At 41.8% G+C, this 12788-nt stretch overlaps 1 protein-coding gene across 33 annotated transcripts in view; it reads right to left on the bottom strand.

Moving 5' to 3' along the window:
- The window catches only part of LIMCH1 (LIM and calponin homology domains 1), a 353514-nt gene that overhangs the window by 33488 nt on the left and 307238 nt on the right, over positions 1–12788 (bottom strand). The gene's annotated exons all lie outside the window — the stretch shown is intronic.

The following is a 12788-nucleotide window of genomic DNA, read 5'->3' as shown; positions in this document are numbered from 1 at the left end:
ATGACCAACAGTTGGCAAATGGTTGAATGAATTACTGTATATCTGTAAAAGGAAACAGTGTGTAGTTGTAAAAGTGCTAAGCAATAGTTAATGATATGTGAAAATACTATCTAATGTTAAGAAAATGTGATGTGTACATATAGTATGATGCCTACATATGTAAGATTTTATATATGCTATGTGTATGCACAGACATACTTGCTAGTAAGTGTATGAAAATTATATAAGAAGACAGTAAGGAAATACGCTAAAATGTTAATAGTGATTATTTTTAATGTTCTTAAATTTTGGATGACTTTTTCTTCTTTTAAAATGTATTTTCTGTATTCCAAAGTGTTCCATGATTACTATGTCATGTATTGCTTCTGTAATGAGAAAACAAAATCAGTGTAACTTTAAATTACCTTCAGCCAGTTGACTCTAGAGCGAATTCCAAAATTCCCCCAGTGATATTACAGTAAATGAAAAATAAATAAAAGTCTGAATTAAATGTGGGCTAGAATATCCCTCAATAACCAACGAGAATAAGTTAAAGACTATGGTGCTTTTTAGTAACAGTGTCTTATTGTAAAGGGCTTAAGTTCAATTTTTAAGTGTGTATGAATATTTTATAAATTTTAAGAGGTTTTTAAGAGAAAGAATAAAACTGGTTTCAGAAAAGGCATTATTAAATACTTTGTAAAATACTGCTGTGGGGTCTCAAAAACCTATGAATTTATTGGTCTCTCACAAGTATACATATTTTACTCATAAATCAAAGTTTCTCTTTCAAGTTACAAAAAATGAAAGCCATTTAAAGTTAATGCTTTGGTGGAAAGTGTTACTTAATTCTTTAAAAATAAAGAAAATTTATGCAAAGATGTAAGAATGGTTCAACATATGCAAGTTGATAAACGTGATACATCATGTTAATACAACGAAGATAAAAATCATATGATCATCTCAACAGAAAAAGCACTTGACAAAACTCAACATGCTTTCATGATAAAAACTCTCAACAAATTAGGTATAGAAGCATGCTGTTCAGTTGCTCAGTTTATGTCTGACTTTTATGATCCCATGGACTGTAGCCTGCCAGACTCCTCTCTGTCCATAGGATATTTCAGGTAAGAATACTAGAGAGCATTGCCATTTCCCTCTCCAGAGGATCTTACCGACCCAGGGATCAAACCTGCATCTCCTGCACTGTAGGCAGATTCTTTATCACTGAGTCACCAGGGGAAGCCCATAGAAGGATGTACCTCAACATAATAAAGGCCATAACTCAAAAGCTCATAACTTACATCATACTTAATGGAAAAAAGCTGAAAGCTTTTCCTCTATGATCAGAGCAAGCCAAGGCTGCCCACTCTCACTACTTCTATTCAACACAGTACTGGAAGATCTAGCCAGAACAACTAGGCAAGAAAAAGAAAGAAAAGACATGAAAATTGGGAATAAAGAAGTAAAATTGTTCCTGTTTGCAGACGAAATGATCCTGTATACTGAAAACCCTAAAGACTTCCCCACTCCCTCAAAATGTTAAAACTAAAAATGGAGTCAGTAAAGTCGCAGGATACAAAATCAGTACAGAACTATACAAAAATTAAATTTTAAAAAATCCTACTTACAATAGCATCAAAAAAATAAAATACTTAGGAATAAATTTAACCAAAAGGTAGAAGATATGTGCACTGAAAATGATAAAACATTGATGAAAGAAATTGAAGACACAAATAAATGGAAAATTTTCTTGTATTCATCAATTGGAAAAAATAATATTATTAAAATATCCACATTACCCAAAGCAATCTATAGATTTAATGCAATCTCTATCAAAATTCTAACAGAGTCTTGCATTTCTGTATTTTTCACAGAAATAGGAAAAAACAACTATAAAATTCATATGGAAATACAAAGGACCCAAAATAGCTAAAGCAATCTTGAATAAGAAGAAGAAAGCTGGAAGCATCACATGTCTTGATTTCAAACTATATTACCAAGCTACATCAATCAAAACAGTTTGGTACTGGCATAAAAGCAGACACAAAGATCAATGGAATAGAACAGAGAACCCAGAAATCAACCCACACTTTTACAGTCAACTCATTTTTGACAGAGACACCAAGAAAACAAAATGGGTAAAGGACAGTCTTTTCAATAAATGGTGTTGGAAACACTGGATATTGACATGCCAAACAATGAAATTTTACACCATACACCAAAATCAATGACTAAATGGATTAAAGACTTAAAAGTAAGACCTGAAGCCACAAAACTCCTGGAAGAAAACAGGGGGAAACCTCCCTGGAACTGGTGTTGGCAATGATTTTTTAGATTTGACACCAAAAGCGCAGGCAATAAAAGCAAAAATAAAAAGTGGGACTACATCAAACTAAAAAGTTTCTGCACAGCAAAGGGAAGAATAAAACAAAAGGTCAATCTATAGAATGGAAGAAAATATTTACTAATCTTACATCCAATAGGGGATTGATATCCAAAATATATAAGGAACTCTAACAACTCAACAGCACCCCCCCCATAACCCAATTTAAGAAATAGCAAAAGGACATGAATGACAGTTTTCCAAAGATATAACAAATGGCCAGCTGAAGTCAGGAATATGAAAAGATGCTCAGCTTCACTAATCATTAAGTCCAAACCACAGTAAGACATCACCTCACACCTATTAGGGATCATTACTATCAAAAAGGTCAAAAGATGAAAAGTGTTGCTGAGAATGTGCAGTAAAGGGAACCACTGTACACTGATGGTGGGCATGTAAATTGGTACAGCAATTATGGAAAACATTGGAGGGGGTTTCAAAATTAAAACTAGAATGATCCTATGATTCAGCAATTTTACTTCTGGGTAAAGTAAAGGTACCCAAAGGAAATGAAATCAGTATCTCGAAGATATATCTTATTTCCATGTTCACTACAGCATTATTGACAATAATCAAGATATGGAAATAAGTGTAGATGGATGAACAGATAAAGAAAACATGAGTGTCTATATATTATTCATATATTCAGATATATAAATATGAATATTATACACACATATAGTTTGTATATGTACACAAATATTAATATTTTACACACATATATAGTGGGACATTATTGAGCCTTAAAAAAGAAGAAAATCCTGCCATTTGTGACAATATGGAAGAACCTGGAGAACATTATGCTGAATGAAATAAGCCAGGCACAGAAAGACAAATATTGCATGATGTCAGTTATATATGGAATCTAAAAAGTTAGATGCATCTTACGTCAATAAGACATATCCTGACTTAGAGATGCTCAAATGTGGCAAATATGCCCCTTGGAACCAATGAAATACGATAATCCATTAAGACCTTTAGGTACATTTGTGATGCTATGATGCCAAGGAGACAAAGTCCTCAAGCACTTCTTCACTAAGGGTTATCTTACTAGCACACCTCACCCCAGTAATATTTTACTTACGCATGACTAATGCAGAACTTCGACTTTCAAGAATGCTTACGTGGGAATTCCCTGGTGATGCAGTGGCTAAGACTCTGTACTCCCAATGCAGGGGGCCCAGGCTGAACCCCTGGTCAGGGAACTAGATCCCCCCCCCCAACATGCTGCAAATGAGAGTTCGCACGCTGCAGTGAAGATCGAAGATCCTGCATGCCACAACTAAGACCCCGTGCAGCCCAATAAATAAATAAATATATAAAAAGGGATGCTCACATTTCTGGATGCAAATTCTATGTGGCTTAACACTCAAATACTGAACGCTCAGATGACCCAATTTATCTTCCCTTAAAATGGTGCTTTAAAGATTCCACACTGTTGTCACTGTAGCCACAATCAATATTTACTGGATTTTCCATGTGTTAGCACTTGACATGGATTATCTTCCTTGGTCCTCAGAGCAAGCCTACAGAGGTATCTACAGGTATGATTCCCTTTATACAGGTGAGGAAGCTAAGGCCCAGGAGGCAAAGTGACCTACCTGGAGTCACTCAGCTAGTAGGCAGGGGAGGTGGAACCCTGCCCTGTGCTGGCCACCTCGATTCTCCATCCTCTGGGCTTGGAGTCACACCCACATCCAAGTTGTCCCCAGTATTTAGCAGGTTCAATCCCCAGGTCGGGAAGATCCCCTGGAGGAGGGCATGGCAGCCCACTCCAGTATTTTTGCCTGGAGAATCCCATGGACAGAGGAGCCTGGTGGGCTACAGTCCACAGGGTCGCACAGAGTTAGACATAGCTGAAGTGACTTCGCACGCATGCACGTTAAAAGGTATTGAGCCATAAGAAGCAATCCAGAACCTGAGGGTCTCAAGTTTATTGCTGAAATGATTCAAACTGCCTTTTCCACATCTTTTCCTTCTCATCCATTCTACCTCATTCTTTTCATTGTACCTCTCACCCATTTATTATGCAAAAGATGAGAACTCTCTGGAACCTCTCAGAAAAGGGGGCCAGTTTAGCCAACTCTCCACTTCCCAGGGTGGCTTGAGACTGAACCACTCCCAGCCATCACCTTGTCTCAGGGTTTTTCATCCAGTCCAGCTTCTGAGGGGGGCAGGGCCCAGCACAGTATCTGGCACAGAGTAGACATGCAATCTATGTCAGGGAAGCACATGTTAGATGCATTATTTATAGGATTTATACTCTCAAGCTTGGTTTAAGTGCATATTAGTCATAAAAATCAGGCTGTTACTAACAAAATATTCAGGATAAATTAAGAGAAAAAGCAAATGGCATCACATGTTGAACTATGAGCCCCACAAAATATTTTATATACACTGAGAAAAAGAGGAGGGCATATTTTTAAAGAATCTTAATTTCTGAGTGGCTGGAGTAATAGCTAGTTTATATTTTCTTTACAGTTTTCCAAATTCTGCAATATAACAGTCACCTACCAGGCTCCTCTGTCCATGGGGTTTTCCAGGCAGTAGTACTGGAGTGGATTGCCATTTCCTTCTCCAGGAGATCTTCCCAACCCAGGGATTGAACCCGGGTCTCCCGCATTGTAGACAGACGCTTTACCGACTGAGCCACCAGGGAAGTCCATATATATACATGTAGACAGACTATGGCACCCCACTCCAGTACTCCTGCCTGGAAGATCTCATGGACGGAGGAGCCTGGTGCACTGTAGTCCATGGGGTCGCTAAGAGTTGGACACGACTGTGTGACTTCACTTTCACTTTTCACTTTCATGCATTGGAGAAGGAAATGGCAACCCACTCCAGTGTTCTTGCCTGGAGAATCCCAGGGATGGCGGAGCCTGGGGGGCTGCATAGTCCAGTCTATGGGGTCGCATAGAGTCAGACACGACTGAAGCGACTTAGCAGCAGCAGCAGCAGACAGACTATAGGTACTCAAGATGGGTTAGTCTTTCAGTCGTGTCTGATTCTTTGTGACCCTGTGGACTGTAGCCCACCAGGTTCCTCTGTCCATGGACTTCTCCAGGCAAGAATACTGGAGTGGATTGCCATTTCCTTCTCCAGGGGATCTTCCTGACCCTGGGATCGAATCCGGGTCTCTTGCCTTACAGGCAGATTCTTTACGGCCTAAGCCACCAGGGAGGCCCTAGGTACTCAAGGGAGATCCCCAAAGCCAGCTTAACTCCTGCCAGGATACTCCATCCTGAAGGCTTGGTAATGTTGTACTCACATCATTACTTCAAAGGAAATGAGTTCAAAACTGACAGTTTTAACCAGTGCTGATAGACTCAGACTTGCCTGAAACACATCCGCCTTGCTGGAAACTGTTTTACGACCCACACTTCCCTTTGGTTCCAGCTGAGCAGAGGAGAAGCCTTCCCTTCTCCAATCGGTAAAACCGTCTCAAGGATGAAAACAAGTAAATAAAAACAGATTCCCTAGACACAAATGAATGAGAGCACAGAAAGGTTGCAGGAGCCTAAGCCAGAAGTTGGCTTCCCCTTGACTGAGAACACCATCCAAGCTGGCTCTGGTGTCAGACGGAGCCCTGCGGCCACGGGTGGGAGGTGGCAGTTTCCTGGCTTGAGAGGGACATGGTCTGGCCACAGATTTATCTGACATCAGACTGCTTGTTTTAATAAGAAGCTTACTGGGGGACCAGCCCAGAGAGCGGCTCTGTGGGATGAACTGGAAATACAATGCAGTGGAGGAAGGATGGTCCTGAGACCCAGGGCTCGAGTGGTCCTTCTCCTAGGACGGAAGAGGTGCCCGAGCTTGGAACAACCGTGCATCCTCTCTGTGTCAGAAGACGCAATGTCCAAGGTGTTCCCTCCCTGAGCTACTATTCAGTGACTCTGATGGATTTCCCGGCTCCAGTCTTGAATAATTTATCTGGACACAAGCCTGGAAAGTCAGTTTATTTATGTCTTGGCACCAGGACCCAGGTGCCACATATGCCACGCACGTGTTTTCCCCTCTCGCTTTTATGTTACCAAAGATCCATTTTCACTGGACGAAAGAAGATCTACATGGAGAATCAGCCTTTCCATTTGTTAAGCTTTTTCTTTTTGCTTTAAACATTCCAGACCAAAAATTATCCAGGTCAGATGGGCTAGGTTTGATTTTTTTTTAAATTTTCCCTAATGTATACTTTCTTAAAGCCTGGAAACACTTCTATACCCTAATAACTTTAATGACTTAAAAAGAGCTTTAAATCTAATGCTCTTGCAACTACTTCTAGATGGAGAAAAACAGCTTCTGGAGAAATGTTTGTGACATTTGACATCTAAAAGGAATCTGCAGTTGGTCACAGTTTAAGGAAAACAGCACCTACTCAAATGCCTTCACCCTGCTCTCACTGCAAAATGAAATGTTTCAAGAAAGATCTGATTGTTTTCCTGGATCAGAAAACAGTAGTCAAGTACTGAATTTTCCAGAAGAAGGCCAAGAGCTTTGTCACGGTGAAAATAACAGATCTATCTTGTTTCTTAGTTTGAGAAACCCAGATGAAGTCGTTTAGATACCTGAGAGCTGAGTCTGGCAGTTGGTCCATGAGGCAGAACTGCCACAAATCTGGTGGGAGGGTGCCCGCCTGTGGGGAGGGTGTGCAGGACGTTGGTTAGGATGAGCTGTCAAGAGGGCGCTGACACAGTGGGAGGCCTGGGAGTCTCGGTGGCAGAGGAAGCCAGACTTGGGAAAGAGTGAATAACAGGAGAAGCAAAAAAGGGCTGCAGGGAGAAGCCAGTGAACACCTGCCAGGGCAATCGTCTTTTGGAAAAAGCTGTTCAGGTCTGCCAGTCTCCTAGAGAATTACAGCTGAAGCTACTGGCGGGCTGAGTTGGAAGCCGACAAGGAACTCGCCTCCTGTGTTTGAAATTCACATATGTTTAAGATGGTGATTTTGATGACTTGACTCTAACCTGAAAAACTTTGTACCTATCACCCTTCCAGGCTTATGAAAAATATATGGTAACTTTCTTTCTCCCATTTGTTGAATGACAATGTCAAAACTAACTTAAGGGCACCTCTGTGAGTCACTGTGGCATCATGTTAAGTGCCCTATACACATGAATTCTCATGATAACCACTGGATGCCTATACTGTTACCATCCTTATTTTAAATATAAACTGAGGTTCAGGTGGAGTTTGAACTTTGACTTAGTGCATGGGGTACTTAAGGTATTTTAAGGAAGGGTCGTTTTTGGCACCATCAAGGCAGGAAGAGATTCAATTGTAAGTATAATTCACAATGGATCAAGAAAACACTGAATTATCTTTAAGGGAGACATAGAACATCTTTTGAGACATTTCTCTGTAAGACCTTAGATTAGAAGATCTTCCAAATTCTTTTCCAGTCCTGGATTCTAAGAGTCTAGTATTCATGCTATGATATGATTTTCTTAGAGGAGCCAGTGTTTTTAAATTCAAAAAATAAAGTGAGAGTCAGATTTCCATTGGGAAATATCTCAGGGATAATCAGGAGGGGTCATGGGAGCCCCAGCTTCTCTGGCTGCATGTACAGCACCTAGTCACTTTCATCAGCTCTTCGCCCTGTGATCCCTCTGTGGTCCTCTTATGGAGGACCATGCTGCCCACGCCTTTGCTTCTGCTTCTCCCACTATGGAGCACAGCTTGTTTCCCCTCTCAACTCCAGTGCAAATCCCACCAATTTCAAAATCAAAGTCTCATATGAAACCTTCCCAGCTAGACTAACCCTGACCGATAATGATCTTACTTTTTCTCTGCCACCTTATATCCCTCTAGCCTTCTCTCCCTATTGTTGTTGTTGTATCCCTATCACCTAGCACTTCATTAAATATTATCTTCTATACTTTCCCAGTTGCTTTATGTTAAGTGCTTTCACACAGGGATTTCCCTGGTGGCTCAGTGGTAAAGAACCCGCCTGCCAATGCAGGAGACACGGGTTCAATCTCTGACCTGGGAAGATCCCACAAGCTGCAGACCAATTAAGCCTGTGGACCACAACTGCTGAGCCTACGCTCTAGAGCCTGGGAGCCACAGCGATTGAGCCCACGTGCTGCAACTACTGAAGCCCACACGACCTAGACCCTGTGCTCCGCAATAAGAGAAGCCACACAATGAGAAGCCTGTATACTGCAGCTAGAGGGTAGCCCAGCTCTCTGCAACTAGAGAGAGCCTGAGCAACAGCAAAGACCCAGGAGATCCAAAAATAAATAAATAAATAAAAGCAATTTTAAAAAAGTCGGGCACAAAGCAGGTCATTCATTCCTTCATGCTTACCAAGTAACAGCCAGTCCCTGGCATGACAATGGCTATCGCGATTTCTTTACCTTAAAGGTGATTCAGCTGAACGTGATCTGGAGTTTGTTGGCATCGATTGATATAACCAGAGTATTTAAAAATTAATAACAAGCCAAACTTAATTTAGGATCTATTTCTAAAGTAACAGTCCATGGTCCTAAGAGTTTCAAACAAGAAAGATGAGGCGGGAGGAAACAGAAGAGAGGACGTAATATACAAACGTGGCCATGCTGAGCCAAGATGCAGACTTGCGCCCTGTTGCCCACTGGAGCCCAGGGGCCACCCTTCTCTGCTGCTTGGCCTCCTGGCCTGAATTAATGCTCCTGCCTACTGCTGCGATGCCCTTTGAATGGTTCCAGCTCGCCCTGGAGGAACTGTGGCATTTTAGTGGTGGGGGAGGCTACTCCTCTGTAAAGAGTGTATCTGTGGGGAATGCAGTTTTGGGAAGAAAGACACTATTTAAAAGGAAGAACACTATTCCTTTGACAGCCCCATGGAGCAGGGCAAATGAATTAGAAACAGCAAATCAAGTCCAAGCTGGGAAAAAGCCCTGGGAGGCTGTGAAGTGCAGCCCCCTGTTTTAAGCTGGTCACCATATTTTTGTCATGACCAATGAATTCTACCGTCTCAGAGGGAATATACTGGCTGAAACACAGTCAAGAAGTGCTTTTCTTGGAATATGGAGAAGGAAGGAAAATGAGGAGTAGGTTTACTGGAGAAGAGATTCTTTCAAAATACCTCTTAGGATAACATATGCTGAATGGAAAACTTTATGTGTCATAAATTATTAGCGAGTATGAAGTGTGTTTTAGCCAAAGTTTCATGTAGGGCAGCTAACAACTTGGCTTGTAGCCTAATAGGTATATACATGGAGTTATCTACCCAGAAAATAATGTAACACCCCTGTCATAGCTAATTCAAAGCTCAAGTACTAGGTGGTGGTTTAGCACTAAGTCGTGTCTGACTGTTGTGACCCTGTGGACTGCAGCCCTCCAGGCTCCTCTGTCCATGGGATTTTCCAGGCAAGAATACTGGAGAGGGTTGTCATTTCCTTCTCCAGGGGAATGAATCAAACTCAGGTCTTATGCACTGCAGACAGAATCTCTACCGACTGAGCCACCAAGAAACAAGGTAAATAATTGCTATAACCTCTTCAGAACCGCTGGGGTCTAACGAACTAGAGCTCGCTCCTAACTAGGCGGCTTTCTTCCTGAGTGAGAGGCTCTCAGGCTCTCCCATGAGTTGAGACCTTCATCCTGAGGCTTCCCAGGGTCACGATGGTTTCCAGAAAAAAGTCCACAAGGCCACATTTTGTTGGGTACTTTCCTGGTTATACTGTATAAACTCCTGAAATAACACAATTTCTTTCAGATCATCTAATTTTGCTTCTCCTGAAACAAGATACTTTTGGGACAATGTAACCAGTTGTAACATTGTTCAATCCATCTTCTCTTTGCCATTAGCAACTGAAGCAGGGTAACTACTATTAAAGTGGAAAGTGCCTGGCAGTAAGAGGGACTAGGCTATTTTCTTTTTATGTTGCTCATTGTAAAGATAAGAAAATAAGTAATTACTGAGAACAAATAATTTTTTGAGGGAGGTTTAGTAAAACTCCAAAACCAACAAACAAAACTCCCTTCTCTTCTGTTTATGATTCCATACAAGATGGGTAAAGCTTTCTTCCCCAAAGGGTTAGAAGCGTTGAACAAGAGAGATTAGTTGGTGTAGGAAGTTTAGGTCTTATATTGTCTGGTTTCTTCAACTTTTCCTTTACCTTCTGTTGGGAAAAAAATCTATCCGGTCAAGGGCAGGGTGACCTGCCAAATGGACAACGAAATGGTCGGAGGGCAGAGTGTAAAGGTAGAAAATGTACACATGCCTGACTGTAGAACCTTGGGATTTGTTCCTGTAATTAATCTACTGTGCTTGACTGAGCCCTGTGTGCCTCTGTTACGGGATCAGGGTGGCTCCCACACTGCTGCTTCTCCAAAGAACAGCAACAGAGAGCTGTTCAATAGCATGTGCAAAGGGCCTGTGGTCTGACAGGTACAGGAACCAGAATGAGTCAGGGAAGGGCCTTTATGAAGGGACTTATAAAACGGGCTTCCCAAGTGGCTCAGTGGTAAAGAATCCACCTTCCAGTGCAGGAGACGTGGGTTTAATCTCTGGGGCAGGAAGATCTCTCAGAGAAGGAAACAGAAACCCACTCTAGTATTCTTCCCTGAGAAATCCCATGGACAGAGGAGCCTAGCAGGGTACAGTCCATGGGGTCACAAAAGAGTCGGACACAACTGAGGGACTGAATACTTTTAGAAACACTCAACATTAAAAGTGCGGCAAAAGAGAAACAAGAACAGAATTACTAACTGTCCCAGAAAAGCAATCCCACCACTGTAATGTCTAATTAATCTGGGGGAACTTCTCATTTAAATTTAAGAGCATAAGTTCATGCTATATTCGACCAGCAAACTTCCCACACTCCTAGCAAAACTCAACATTCCCTCTCATGATAACTTGTAAGAACTCTTCAGAGGTGGTCACATTTATGCAAATGAAAGGTGAAAATAAATTCCAGTTGGAGGGATTCGGCCTCCACCCTGATCACAAAGCCTTGCTCCTAGAGACCAGCAAACATGTTGCCATGGTGAGGAAGTTATTTTGGTCTCTTCCAATTTGAATCTCTTTCTAGGGCTTGAGCACTGCAGGGAAGAATTACATCCTCTCAACTCCTCTGAGAAAACATATTTTATTCTTCAAAAGACAAATCCTGGAGATAAGAAAAATAGTATCTAGTGCTCCAGGTGGGTTTAGCTAGCTGGGTTATTTAATTTAGCCCTGAAGCTGGAAGACAAGTTTTCCTCTGAACCAAATCTTTCCAGGTGCTGGGGGAAGAAATTTTGACAGTTGCCTACCCATCCAACCCCCCGCATCCCTCACCTTGATAATTCCAACCCTAACACTATAAATTAAAATCTCAGAAACCAGCCTCTGGTGAGGACAAATTGAGGTTGAATAGAGTCCAGATTCTATCCCCAAAGCCAGGCGGCATCCATGGTAGTGACAGTTTCCGTTTGATCAGCAAAACCAGCATGAACCCTGGTGAGAGAACTCAGCAGAAAAGCGTAATCTTCTTGATGTTTTATACTCCAAAGAGGCAAATCCAATGTTATTTTGAGTTCTCTCGTCTGCTATTCTGAATTACCCTACATTTCTCAGCTCAATCATTCGTTAGTAATTACAATTACTCTGGATTTCAGGGGCTAAACCAAGAAAAAATTAATTTGATTTTTAATGAGTTTTTTAAAAAACTAGTAAAAAAGACCCTTTTATGCATACTGTCAAGGATGGAAAGCCACATTCTGATGGCACCAGTAATTTTCAAATTACTTTAGCAAGTCTGATGAGGTTGAATAAACAGAAAATAAGGTATTTCAGATACTTCCTTTCCTTGTTTCGTGGCCTCACTGTGTGGCAAGCACGTGGGATCCTAGTTATCTGACCAGGGATGCGAACTGTGCCCTTTGCATTACAAGCACGGAGTCTTTACCATGGACTGCCAGGACAGGCCTTAGAGACTTGTTTCTTTTTCTGTAACTCTGGACACCAATCACGGAGAGACAAGACAAAGTTTTTCACTCATAATATATGACACCTTCTGCTATCCTCCTCTGCTACGGCGTAACTGTTAGTTGCTCAGTCCGACTCTTTGTGACCCCATGGACTTTAGTCTGCCAGGCTCCTCTGTCCATGGAATTCTCCAGGCAAGAATACTGGAGTGGGTTGCCGTTCCCTTCCCCAGGGCATCTTCCCAACACAGGGATGGAACCCACATCTCCTGCTTTAGCAGGTGGGTTCTCTACTGTCCGAGCCACCATGGAAGCCCAGGGGCTGAGCTGTGTCCTTCCTCAAATTTATATGTGGAAGTCCTCACCTCCAGTATCTCAGAATGTGACCTTATTGGACGTAGGATTTTTGTAGATGTAGTTAAATTAAGATGAGATCATACTGAAGTGGCGTGGCATGTGCCTGCCCAGTCATGTCTGACTCTGCAACCATGTGGACCGTAGCCCACCAGGCTCCTCTGTCCCTGGGATTTCCC

Source organism: Ovis canadensis, chromosome 6 (genome assembly GCF_042477335.2).
Source record: "Ovis canadensis isolate MfBH-ARS-UI-01 breed Bighorn chromosome 6, ARS-UI_OviCan_v2, whole genome shotgun sequence".
NCBI classification, from domain to species: Eukaryota; Metazoa; Chordata; class Mammalia; order Artiodactyla; family Bovidae; genus Ovis; species Ovis canadensis.
Note: the sequence above shows the minus strand (reverse complement) of the source record. Positions and strands in the feature narration are given on the sequence as shown.